The following is a 12,945-nucleotide window of genomic DNA, read 5'->3' on the forward strand; positions in this document are numbered from 1 at the left end:
TCCAAACTCCGGGGAAGAAACTGAGGTCCAGAGACGGCTGGGGCTTGGCCCCAAGCCACACAGCGTGCTGGCGGTTGCTGTCAGGCCGTCTGACATCTCCTTGCCCCCTAGCTGCCACCACCCCCCCTTTCCAAGGTCGGCCTCCGACAGGCTGGCCGGCGACGTGGGCGTCCCCCTGCCTTGGGGGAGCTGAGGGTGCCCGGGCTGCCTGTGGCCGGCTGCCTGGATTTCTCTTTCTCCCCTCGCCTGCCGCCAGAAGGCCCCAGTGTGGGAGGCTGGGTGCGGGTCTCCGCCCAGGCCCACCTTTGTTGAGGGAGGGGGCTGGTGGGGAGGGCAGGCCCCCAGCTCCCCGTCCTCAGGTGCCCGCTCAGATGCCTCCCATGGAGGGGTGATGGGAGCTCAGACGGGGCTTCTGGCTGGGTCCTAAGCAAAGCCGCGGCTTTGGGGCGGGCTCAGGAACCACCCAAGGCCTGCTCCTAGGGATCTGAGTCAGATAAAAGGACAGCATTGCTATTTCAGTGGCGATTGAGAAAGCTGCTTATTTACAGCTCCGAAACTCAGCGGGGACAGGCATTTCGGCTCCCATCTAGCACTTTCCAGGCAGTCACTAATTAATCTTCTGATACCCCTGAGAACTGGGGAGGGGCTGCCACATTTCCATCTGTCGGGGCGGGGAAAGCCAGGGGCCCTTTTGTCCCAGCTGCGGTCCAGCCCTTCTCAGAGGGGCCTGGGTTGGTTCCCACCCCCCTGCTCAATTTGGTTCTCATTAAGATTTTTTTTTCTTGCTTAAATGTGTTGTTCTTACTCCCTGGGTGGGAATCTGATCGAGCCCCACTGGAAACACTCCTGCTTCTTATCTCTTGACTCTTGAGAGTCAGGAAAAGTTTTCTTTTATGCTCTTGGAGCAGTCATTATCATACCTGGATTCCTGGCCTAGACCGGGTCTAGAGGATTCTCTTCCTTCGGTTCAGGAGGAGGAAGGCTAGAGGGGCAGCTGGCCAGGGCCACCCAGCTCCCAGGGACAGCCAGCCGTGGGACGAAGTGTCTGGAGTTGGGTTTCTGTCCCCGGTCTAGTGCTCCCTGTCCCTTGTCCCTCTTCCCCCTGGATGTGGACGTGTGTGTGTGTCTGTGTGTGTGTCCCCGTGTCCCCGTGCTTCCTCCCTCCAGGGGCAAGTGCGGATGGGCCCTGCAGTCATCCGGTCCACCCTGGCATTTTGCGGTTGAGACGACGAGCGGTCAGGAGCCTTTGCAGGACCTGCAGACTTGTAGCTCTCCTGAGACTTTATGTTGAAACTGGGTTGGGAGATGGGGCGTCTTCATTTGCAAGGGGACACCCTATGATAGTCTATTTTGCAGGGGGGGAAATCAAGCTTTTGGAACCCCTAAAGTGGCCTTTCCCAAAGGGCAGTGGAACCCCTGTGTTTGGGGTTCTCAGCAAAGCAGGTCCTCTGCCATATTCGGAATTGTCTGTCCTTGGTGGTCTGGCTGCAGGATTAGCTGGAATTTCGCAGCCACTGGGCGGGGGGCGGGGGGAGTGCATTAGAAGGGAAGAGGGAATTTGGGGGTGAGGGAATAAAAATAGATGGCGTGCTTTTTTGTGTGTTTTTAAGAGCTCCATATAGATTTAAAGTCCTTTTGTTAATTTAGGAACATAAAACCGTGTGATGTATAGCTTGGTTTGCTCGTAAAATTACAAAGTGTGGCATATTTAGAGCTGTGAAGGCTTGGGGTAAAAGGGAAAAAAAATCAGTGAGACTTTTTTTTACAAGTCTTTAGGGGAAAATGCGTTTTTCCGGCTTTTTTCCCACTGATGCCAGGCCCTCCGCAGCTCTCGCTTGGGGTTGGTGGTTACCCTTCAGCCCAGATCACAGGCATGCTGGAAGCTGAGGGGCGCTGAGGCGGGGCGGGGTGGGGGGCGGCTGGGTTTGCGGGAAGACAGGCCCACGTCTCGCCCCCAGAGCCAGAGCCCACCCCGTACCAGAAGCCCCCGGCCTTGGCCTCGAAGGATCCACGGCTGCCTGGTCTTCCTCCTGCAGAGACAGGAAGCACCCTCTGACCAGACCTGGACCGCCGCCCAGTGGGCATTTGGCCACTTGCTTAATGGCCTGTGGGGTTGGGAAGTCACGGAACATTGGACTTGGAAGGGACCTCAGAGGTCAGATGGCCCAAACCCTCCCTTTTCTCCTTTTAGTGGTCTCGTAGGGGTCCTGTTCCTGATAGAGAGAATGCGTCGCCACTGAGGGTTGTTAGAATGTTGCTTTTCACACAGAACACACAGTGTGTGTGTGCATTTGACCCAGTTCTGCCCTTGGGGGGCAAGGAACAGGTCTGTCTCCTTTTAGAATGTGCCCCTACCCCTGCTGAACAAGGCCTGCCCACCCCTTCTCTAACCCCTTGCCATGGTGCCAGGCCCTGTGCTGTGTCGAGGTGTGGAGGCAGGAGCAGGGAGAAAAGAAGTCTGTGTCTTTTCTCCCAATTGCTTCAGGAACAAGGCCAGAATCTCCTGGGATCACCCTGAGGGAGGAAATCCACGAAGGCTCCCTGGAAGAAGCGGCACTGAAGGCCGGCCTTGGAAGTGAGGAACACGGAGTGAGGCCGAGTGGAAGGAGGCTTGTACAGTGAGGAAGGATGAACAAGAATAAGGAAGCTGTTCTTAAAATACTCAGCATGTTCAGTGCACTTTGGGAAGGCTGAGGACACACGCTGGGCCGTTCCTGCTGCGGTGGTGGTGGCAGACAGGCGGGTTCAGAAATCCAGGGGGACGAATGCTGGTGTGTGCAGAATTTTCTGGGAGTGCAGGGGAGGCACCTACTGGGATTAAGGTGGGGGTGGAGGCACTTTCTAAGAGGCCACAGGGAGGAGGTGATGGGAGCTGGCCCTTCTCCTCACGGGTAAACCCAGCTCCCACACCTGTCCGCCACGGGTTGAGAGGGAAGCCCTATCTCCTACCCTGCTTCTCAGCAGTGCCATCTAGTGGTGGGGCTCTGAAGCCTGTGCAGCCTTCCGAGAACAGTGGGGACCCCGCCCCCGGTGGTGTCCCGTGCAGCACCTTCCAGAATGAGGGTCCTGGACCCAAGGCGTGGGGGGAGAGAGTGAGCAGGCAGGAGGGCCTCTTTGGCCGCCGGTAGCCGTGGGCTCTGCTCCCGCAGGTGCCAGACCCTGGAAGCCAAACAGATGCATTAGGACCCGCTCTTGCCCTCAGAGTGGGGGCAGGGCAGACAGGCCCAGCTGGTGGAGGCGGAGCTGACCCTGGCAGGGGGCTGGGCTGCTCCCCTCCCCCACTGTGGGCCTCCCAGGAAGGATAGTTTTGGAGGGAAGGGAGAGAGCTTGGTGAGGGATAAAGCTGGGTGGTGGAAGGGACCCCTGGGGCGAGTTGGAAGCACCTTCTGGAAGGCCTTGATGTCAGCAGGCCAGCAACGTGTGAGCTCAGTTGATTCTGTTATACGTGGGGCTGGGGGTGGTGATTTCAGGCCTTAAAAGCAGCGGAGTTTTTTCTGTTCATTCAGTACATGTTTCCAACATGCCAGGCCCTGGTCCAGGCACAGGGCTATGCGGCCAAGGAGCCCCGAAGGGCGCGCCCGCCTGGAGTGCCCGTTCCAGCCATGAGCACATTGCATGGTGCCCCATGATGCAAGGGAGCAGGGGAAGGGCGGGGGGTAGCTCGAGTGTAGGTGCAGGCTGCTTTATCCGGGCGGCCAGAAAGGGAGGTGTTAGCCCTGGCGAAACGTAAGGGGCAGGGGCCCAGGCAAAGGGTCATGCCTGTGCAGAGGTCATGCCTGGGGCCCCAGGGATATGTGTGAGGCCACAGGGCGTTTGCCCTTGGCCAGCGGGGTCAGGGTGAGAGGAGGGGTCACAGGACTTGGCCTTCAGCTCCCCGCTGGCTGCAGGCCTCCGGGAGACTCCAGGCGGCCACGGGGCAGCGGGGAGACCAGCATGGAGGGACTGCCATGGCCCCAGGCGAGAGACAGGTGGCAGGCTAGACTGTGTTGGCAGTGTGGAGGCGCTGAGAGGTGGGGAGAGTCTGGAGGTGGAGACAGATTGGATGGCGGCACGCCTTGGGCCCATCTGTTTTGGGAAGACAGCTCCAGCAGTCAGCAGAGGCTTTCCTTACAGTGCTGGGGTCCTGTGGGAGGCGGGGCGGGCTGGGGCCCTCTGGCTGTAGGGCCTGCACGGGGAGGCCACAGTACAGAGAGGGGAGGCTGAGCCGGGCGAAGATCTTGGCAGTTCTCAAAGTGAGGTTCCCGGGCCGGCAGCTCCGGCCCCCACCTGGGAGCCGTGAGAGGTACGGGTTCTCCTGAGGGGAGACACCCCCTCCTCCCTCCTCGAGGACTCCTGAGGCAGAAGCGCTGGTGGGGTTTGGCAGTCTGTGTGCTCGCCAGCCCTCCAGGGGATTCTCCTGCTCGCTCAAGTGTGCGCACGGGCCTGACACTGCCCCGATTATGGAAGCTGAGCTGGGTGACGGAGTCCCCCGGAAGTTTGAGAATGGGGCTGTAGCTCCCTTGGAGGGGAGTCCTGCCTGAGTGAAAGCCCCAAGGGCCGGGGGAGAGGGGGTGTGGAGGAATCCAGAGGGAGGGGTATCCTGTCGTTCAGGGTGGCCTTCCAGAGGGGGTGGGTGTTGACTGACGGAGAGCTGAGGCTGTTGGCAGGCTCTGCGTGGCAGGGCAGGGGCGTGGCAGGGCCCGAGCGGCTCAGGGCCAGCAGCTTTTCTGATGCCGCAGCACTGGGTAAGGTGAGCACGCCGGGCGGAGAGCCCTGGGTTCCATCCTGTCTTCACGCCCATCTGGCTGTGTGGCTCTGGGCAGGTTCCTTACCTTCTCTGGGCCTCACTTGCTCCGTTTGTTTAAATGGCACCAGCACGGTGGGTCTGAGCGTTCTAGGAGGTCATCGTGCCCCAAGCTCTGGAGCTGTCAGCTGCGGCCGCCCGCGTAGGCCTCGTGCTGCCCGTGCCTCGGGCTCTGAGCTGGTGTCAGAGAAGCCGGCCCTTCCCCCAGAGACCTGGCTGAGGCGTTCACGACAGGGCCGCTGGCCGGGGCAGGGGTGGCATCGCTGGTCGGCCCCCACGGGGATGGGCGGGCCAGAGAGGAGTTCGGGGCGCCTGACCGTGCTCAGGCTCCCGAAATGGCTGTCGGCCAGCCAGGGCGTGCTCAGCGCTGTGGTCACAGGAGGGCAAGTTCTGAATAAGTAAAGGAAACAGAATCGCCTTGATCAGACCATCCCTGCTCTTTTCCCACTACGCCCCCCGCAAATCAGAAGAGCTGTACTGGGGGCGCCCCAGACCCTGCGTCTTCCCGGTTGAAGGATGCCGGTGCCGTCCCATGTTGAGTGGAGAATTTCCCGTTAATGAATTCCTTCCTTGACCTCCCCACCCCGAAGGACCCCCGCGTCACCCTCAAGAGGATGGTGGAGCCCACCCGGCCAGGGGCGCGAGGCCGACGGCACCTTGTCTCCTGCTCTGGGCCCTCTTTGAAGCTGGCCCACCCTGGTCCCCACCCCCTTGTCACTCTTGCCCTATAATTCATTTAGGATTAGCTTTCAGACCTCCTCGCCAGTCCTAACTTCTGTTGTCTTGGTAACTGTGTCAACCGTTTGCTGGTTTCCCGTGATTATCTGACAAGAGGAAGGGGGGCCGGCGGGGAACATAAAGGAAGGGGGGAGGAGACAATGCCTGGGTCTTAATTGAGCTCACAGGAGGGGCCCAGCAGGCGAGCTGCGTGCTGGGGAGCAGTTGGAGTAACGCGTGGGGTGGGCAGGGCAGGGCGGCAGCTGCATGGGGGGGCGGTTCACACCGGCGCCGGCTCCCCCACCTTCTGGGAATGTGTGTCAGAAGCACCGGCAGCCTTCATCTTAGGTCTTCTGGGCCCAGGGACAAAGGTGTCTCTCCCCCTTCCTCTCCCCTCCCTTCCCCGTTCCCCTTTTGGGAAGTTTCCCTCCCAGACAGATTTCAGGCTGTCTCTACCCCAGCGCCACGCATGGGACGCCAGGCCCAGGGTGGGCAGGCCAGCCCCGCAGCTGGGGGAGCGGCGGGGCGGGGGGGGGGGGGGGGGAGGCGGCTGCAGGGCGCCGGGGTGCCCTGGGACGGAGGACGTCTTTCTGAGTCCAGGTGGGGTTCTGAAACCCCTCGTTTTATTGTGCTCGTGGGTGGGGTCACTCAGGAGTTCTCAGAAGGGACATGGTGGGGTACGCTGGTCTCTGGCCTGCAGCTCCTGGGGCCTCATCAGGGAACCCTGGGTGCTGGCGGGGTTTCGGAGGGGTTTGGGCGGCCGGGCCCTGGAATCATCCTCGGAAGGCCCGTCTCCCTCACATCTGCCTGGTCGACGCTGGCTGTGACCTGGGCCTCTGTGGGGAAGGGGCTGCCCCTCTGAGCACCTCCACGCGGCCCATAAGTGTGGCCGGGGCTCCCTCGCAGCCTGGCGGCTTCAGGGAAGCTCTGCTTTGTACATGGCTGCTCGGGGCTCCGGAGGCTCACATCCCAGCTCACCAGGGTGAACTGCCTGGCTTTTTGGGCTCCAGTCCCCGGGGGGGAAGGGGTCACACCATGTCCCTTAGGAGGGACAGGCATCCCGGCTTCGTTTGGAGGGGGCAAGGCTTTGGCTCTTGAGGGGGCGTGCGGGACGCGGGTGCGAACCCTGTCTCCTTGGGAAACTGTTCCATACACGCCGCCCACCTGCGGTCCCCACGACTAGGCAGGTGGTGGCTCTCCCTTCTCCCTCCACCAGGGGAGAAGAGGTCGCTCTCTTCTGCAGTCGGCTGCTAATGTGTCCTGAAGATGCTTGGAGCAGAGGCCTTGGTGCGCCGACAGGATCCCCCTCACGGCAGAGGGGGTCCCTCACTCCCTCACTGCAGGTTCACCAGCCCCATACAGAGAAGGGCTGTCTCCTGAGACTGGGCGGGGGGGGGGGGGTCATTCCTCATCCCAGAGGAAAGACCAGCCCCTCACCCCGTCACCGGTGTCTGTGCGACGGCTGCGGAGCCTTGTGGGGGGCTGCTAATGAGCTCTGCCTGGTTTTTATGAAACGCCGTGGTAAATTATTAATTTGGGCCAGAAATGAAAGTGTAGAACCGGATAGGCTCATGAATATTCATCCTTGACGTCAGCACGCCGGGGTTGATCTGTGGCGAGGGCAGCCAGCCGGACTCCTGACCCAGATACAGGGCAGGTTCTGTGGGGAGGAGGCCCGTGGGAGACCGTGTGCCCTTGTTCCTCAGTTTCTCGGCCTGTTGATGGGGCTGGTAACTCCCAGCTCATCCGCACAGTTGCAGCTAGACCAGCCGCGACCAGCTCGACAGAAAGAAGCTTGAGTCAGAGGGTTCCTGACCCCCCCCCCCCCCCGCCGCCTCCAAGTTGCACAACAGCCCGCTGGTGCTGAGGGTGACCCTGAGAGACTGTCTCCTGCCTCGGCCCATCTTAGGGTCTCCCGGGGCTCTGTGCTGCCGAGCCCATAAAAATGACAGTCCCCTCTGACGGGCACCCTCTGGTCCTGGGGTATAAGTGCGGTTTGTGCTGCCAAGTACATCTCCAAGCTGGAGTGTACTTGGAAGAGGCCCTTCCCTGTCTGTATTCCAACCTCATGGTACGTCACCTCTCCAGGATCATCACCTCTCCAGATTGGTTCTGTGGGACCAATTCTCTGGGGTCTGCGTGCCCTTGGCAGCCCGACTTCCCAGCGCGGAGGCAAGGCCTCGCCGGGGCTCCCCTGCCTGTCTGTCCCTCCCGCCCTTCCCCGTCTGCTGCCTGGAGTCTGGGAGCCCGTCCGGGCTCACCCCTGAGGACGGGCTCCTCCTCATTTTGTGCTCCCAGCGTGTCACCAGCAGGAGTGGCCTCCGAGGTAGCTCCTTATTCATAAGGCAGCCTCGAGGGCTAGTGGAGCTCTGGAGCTCAGGGACGAGGAAGCGAGGCGGCCAGCGTCCGAATCTGCGCTCTGCCGTTTGCTCCTTACAAGGCCCGGGACAGGGGGCTCGGGGGTTCCGTGCCGCGGTGTGCACGTGCAGCGGATGTGCGGGAGGATCCTTCCCAAGCTGGCCGTGAGAATTGAAAGGGTCTGTATGTTTCAAGTGCTTCTCGGGGCGGGCCGCGTGGTCCTTGGGATGGTTGTGAGTGCCACCGGCACCGTCGTCTTGTTTCGGGCTGGGGCTGGGAGCTCCGGGGCTCGGCGCTCCAGGCCTCCCTGGCTTGGTGCAGGGGCACAGAGCGCATCGGCCTGCGACTGGGGTCTCGTGGTAATGTGTGTTTTCCCTGCTTCTTAGGAACCGGTGTGGCGTGCCTCTGGGGAGGCCTCGGGGCTGCAAAGATGTGTGTGGGTTTTGGTGGCCCTCCCTGGGGCCCCTGCGCCTGCCGCCAGCCTGGACAGGCCCATCCGTATGGTCGCCCCTGGGGACCGCCTCTGCATGGGGCTGAGGCCACTTCCTGCTGAGCTCTGGGCGTGGGGGAGCGGTGAGGGTGGGGGTTTCGATCCTCTGCCTGGCACAGGAGGACACGGAAAAGTGAGGTTTCTGGCAGCTTCCGGGGTTAGAGCCAAGATGTGAAGCGCGCCTCCGGGTTCCCAGGCTGAGACAGACGCTCCTGCAGTAAGTTTCCAGAGCAGTGGCTCAGGGGCGGTGGAGGGGGCCTGGGTGGGGGAGGGTGGGGAGGCGGAGTGCAGGCTGAGCAGTGTAGATGGGATTAAATGTCGCCTGTCTGAACCCCAGGCTCCCAAGCAGCTTCTGGGGGCTTCTGCCAGGACAGGGGAGCTGTGGGCAACCTTGGCCCTGGGTCAGCGGGAGCCTCCGCGGCCCTGGCATCGGGGGAGATGCTCAGAGCCCAGAGTGTGTGGGAGGCTGCCAAGTGTGTGGTTGTAAGAGGGAACGTTGTGGGGAGCCGGGGGGAGTGAAGACTTCGCCCTTTCCTCCCCCCCAGCCTCTGGCAGTGTTTCTTGGGGCGAGCGGGTGGGGGGCTGGGAAGCCCTTGGGGTCTGCAGGTGGGCTGCTGGCGGACAGACACCTGCTGGGTGACAAAGCCTGCCACTCGATCACGGCCTGCAGAGAGGTTCATGAAAAGCGTGTGAGGTTTTATTTGGCTTATTGAAACCAATAACTCCACCTGCCTGCTTTTCATCCCGGTTTTGATGCCTTTGACTCAGGGCTCTGTCCCCTCCCAGGTGCTCTGCTCAGAGAGGCCGTCGGCGGGTCAGACCGGTGGGGCGAGCTGAGTGGAAGGAGTAATAAAGCAAATAGCCCGCAACCAACTTTGTTCTGCCTGCCCTGCTTTGGAAAGAGCTGCAGGTCTCTTGCAGCTGCAGCTGCTGGGGCAGTTCCCGAGCACCTGCTGGGTGCCAGGCCTGAGAGGGGCGGAGGGCAGGATCGAAAGTGAGTCACAGGTCGTGCCTGCAAGGCCCTCCTGGCCACCTGAGGAGGGGAGGGACTTGGCTGGGACTGGGCTGCAAGCTTTTGCGCTTGGAGGGATGCGGACCGCTGGAGGGGCCTGGAGGATGGAAAGTTCCCTCGGGGCTGGAGTGATCTGGGAGGGCTTCCTGCAGGAGGCGGTGTTGGAAGCAGATTTTGAAGAAGCAGTGGGTGTTGCAGAGGAAACCGCCCCCACGGTCACTGGCTCGAAAATTCATTAAAATGAAACAAAATCAAAACTGTCACACCAGCCCCATTTCAAGTACTTGATAGCCCGTGTGGGGCTGGTGGCCACCATGTGGGACGGCGGAGGAAGAGAACATCTCTGTTGTCACAGGAAGTTCCCATGGACGACGCTGGGCTCGTGACCTGGGGAGATGCTTGGGGCGGGGAGCAGGAGGGCCCTGGGAGCCCGGATTGGGGCCTTTGTTGTGTTTGGGGGCCATAGGGAACTCGGGGAGCAGGGAGGTGACCTACCTGGGACATTAAACACTGGAGAGACAGAAGTCTGGGGACGGTTCTGAGCTAATCGGAGCCCACATGAGGGAGGCAGGGGCCAGGGCCATGACGGACATCAGGCTGGCTAGGTCGCGTGGGGGGGACAAGAGCGTGGAGGTGGGAGGGAGAGCCATGACACGGGGAAGTGAGTTGGACGGGGGTGGGGACAGAAACCACCAAGTGACCGTTCGGTGATGAAAGGGGTAGTTTCCGTTGTCAGGTGATGCTGGACCTGCAGGCTGGCGGGGGCCTTGGGGAACAAGCCTGGAGATTTGGGGGTCGGGTGTACACGTGTCTACGTGTCTGCGTGCACGTGTACATGGTCCCAGGGAAGGGAGATCTTGAATCAGCCGTGAGGGCTTCCTGGAAGCGGTGGGGGGGGGGGTTCTCCATCTGCTGTATCAGGACATCCCACGTGGGTGGGCAAAGGCCTGGGTGTCAGGTGAATTCGGACTGGTGGGGTTCTGGGGCACGGACGGACTTGTTTACAGGGGTGCCTGAAACCATGGGCAGGGGTTCGAGGGGCGTCCCCCAGACTGGTCCATGCAGCTGTCCCCTTTCCTGTCAGGCAGGTACTGTTCTCACCAGCCCCACTGGCAGAGGCAGAAGGACCTTGAGGCACAGAGAGGTTAAGTGACTTGCCCAAAGTCACACAGCCAGAAAGCGGTGGAGCCAAGGTTTGAACCTCAGCGTTCCACTTCCAGAAGCGGTACCGACCCCCATTCTCCAGCCTCTGTTATAAAGTGTGCCATTCCGTGGTTTTTAACCCATTCCCAAAGTTGGCCAGCCACCACTCCCGTTGGGGCCCGGAACAGTTTTCACCCCACGGAAACCCCTGCCCCCGATGGCAGTCCCCCCAGTTCACTCCGTCCTCCGCACCCCAGGAAGCTGCTCATCGGCTGTGTGTCTCCCGGGACCTGCCCGTCCACGTGGAGTCCCGCGCCATGTGGTCTTCTGTGACCGGCTTCTTCCATGAGCACCGTGCCCGCGAGGTTCATCAGTCGCGGCGTGTGCATCACGGCTCCACGACCACCTCAAGCCCCGTCGTGCGGCGAACCGCGTCCGCTGTGTCTGCTCCTCTGCGGACAGATGTCTGGGCCCTTCCCGTTTCCCGGCTGTTCAACTCACGCTGCCGTGAACGTCCGTGGACGTGGGTTTGCGCGGCCCCGGGTGTTCCTGTGTCCTGCAGAGCGGGGGTGCTCCGTCCTGTGCTGGCTCCCCGCGGAGGCTCGTCAGGAGCGGCACGCTTTTCCCTGGGCCTCCGTTTTCCCAGCTGGAAAGGGGAGCAGTGTCCTGGGACCTGCTGCTTTGCTGGGCCAGTGATGTGCGTTACTTGGAGACTCTCCAGAGCCGAATGGTGGCCTTTGCTGCTGTTCCCTCGCCCCAGCGGTGAGGGCAGAGCCGGGAGGCCCTCGGCCCTCGGAACCGACCCATGGCACATGAGTGGCTGTCAAGTGTTTCTGGGAAACTTACTGGGAATTTGGGAGAGATTTCTCCAAAGCCCAGTTCCATAGAAAAGGGATGAAATGCTGGCACATGTGGGTGACCTCCACCTCCCTCCTCTGGGGTTTTCTGGAGAATTGGAGCAGGCACTGCTTCCTTGGCCGGGGCCGAAGCGGGACAGCCCATGCTGGGTTCTGGAGGCTGGATTTGGGAGAGGCCCAGTCCCCCTGCTTGGGGGGAGGGGCCCCTCGGCCTCCCGTCTGGTTCTGACAGGCAGCCCCTGGAGCCTGAGTTTTTCTTGGAGGGCGTCCAACTGGTGCAGAGCTGGCTTGGCCCTGGTGCTCTTGTGGGACAGAAAGGAAGCTATTGAGGGCCAGCCGTGGGAGTTGTAAACTGCTTAACTGGCCCTCCAGGATGCTTTTCCTTAGCTCTGTAGTGAGGATCTGGCCTGGGAAAATCCCCGTGTTCCTTCGGCAGCTGCCGCCCAGAGAGGGAGCGTGGCTGGCCTGGGTCACACAGCAAGGTCAAGCTGAGCTGGGAAGGTGCCTTTCAGCAGCCCTGAAATCCTCTGTTGGCCTCTGACATAGCCTTTTCTATCCCATTAAAACCCGAGGCTTAGCCCCCGAGGGTCAGCAGGAGCGAGACTCCACAGCGCTGCCGCCTCCCCTGCTTGACAAGGCCCCGGGGTCAGGAGGCCACTGGAGTGACCTTACAGAAGCGTGCCTTCTGGGCACCTCCACCCCGCCTCTGAAGGGCTCCCCAGCCACCAGGCCAGGAGCCGCAGGGGAGCCGTTTTGGGAAATGTGGCAGGTGTTCTTCCCAGAAAGCACAGAGCCGGGCTGCCCTCCTTCCAGCTCTGCCAAGATTTGGGTGGGATTCTCTAGCGCTTCTAGAGGCTGGGTCTCCTCACTCGTCTGCAGCCTGGCCCTGCTGTCTTGGACACTTGGCCGGCTTGGGGGGGGGGTGGCCTTTAAGGAAGCCCTCAAGGATTATCGGAGTCTGCTGTCCCGGGGTTGGGGGTGATGGGATGTAACGGCTGGGACCCGGCTTTATCAAGCTTGCTTCTGTGCCCTGCGCTTGCCCGGCCAGCGGTGTGCTGAAGAGGTTCATCCCCCCCCCCCCCCTCCGAGGCTGCTACTCTCTGCGCCCTCTCCCCTTCCTCCCCCCGCCCTTTTTTTTAACACTCCAGTTAATTAAATGTGGCTGCCTGTTGTCGGGTGACGAAGCTGGATGTTTATTACACCTTGGCACTCCTGAATGTCAAAGGCGCACCCAGTTGGAAGAAACCCTGGCAGGAGGGACAGGCCCCCGCAGATGTCTGCAGGGTCCACGCACCGGGGGCGGGCCGGCCGGCCGCTGCCACCTCGGCTGACCTGCGAGCACTTCCTCCCGGTCTGGCCACCGCGCAGTGCTTTCCCCGCCACGAGTCTGACAACGTGTGTTTACCAGGCTCGCTCTGGCAGGATCGCCGGGAGCTCTATTATCTGGCATAAACATCCTGGTTCCGGAGATTATTTCATTGGAAGGAATTAAAGATGCCTTAAAATATATACAGATCCTCATTGCATTTTCTTTTGGGGTGGTCAGTCCACCCCAAAACGTGGCTGCATTCCCTCCACCCCGCCC

The 12,945-nt window shown here is 61.4% G+C and overlaps 1 protein-coding gene and 1 long non-coding RNA gene across 6 annotated transcripts in view; both read left to right on the forward strand.

Moving 5' to 3' along the window:
• Nucleotides 1-12,945, forward strand: part of GSE1 (Gse1 coiled-coil protein) — a 385,451-nt gene that overhangs the window by 292,040 nt on the left and 80,466 nt on the right. The window lies entirely within an intron of this gene.
• Nucleotides 8,466-12,865, forward strand: LOC132005887 (uncharacterized). Its single transcript, XR_009400932.1, has 2 exons — nt 8,466-8,565; nt 10,445-12,865. It is a non-coding gene; the product is annotated as an uncharacterized LOC132005887 (long non-coding RNA).

The sequence above is a fragment of the Mustela nigripes genome, chromosome 17, assembly GCF_022355385.1.
Source record: "Mustela nigripes isolate SB6536 chromosome 17, MUSNIG.SB6536, whole genome shotgun sequence".
In the NCBI taxonomy this organism is placed as follows: Eukaryota; Metazoa; Chordata; class Mammalia; order Carnivora; family Mustelidae; genus Mustela; species Mustela nigripes.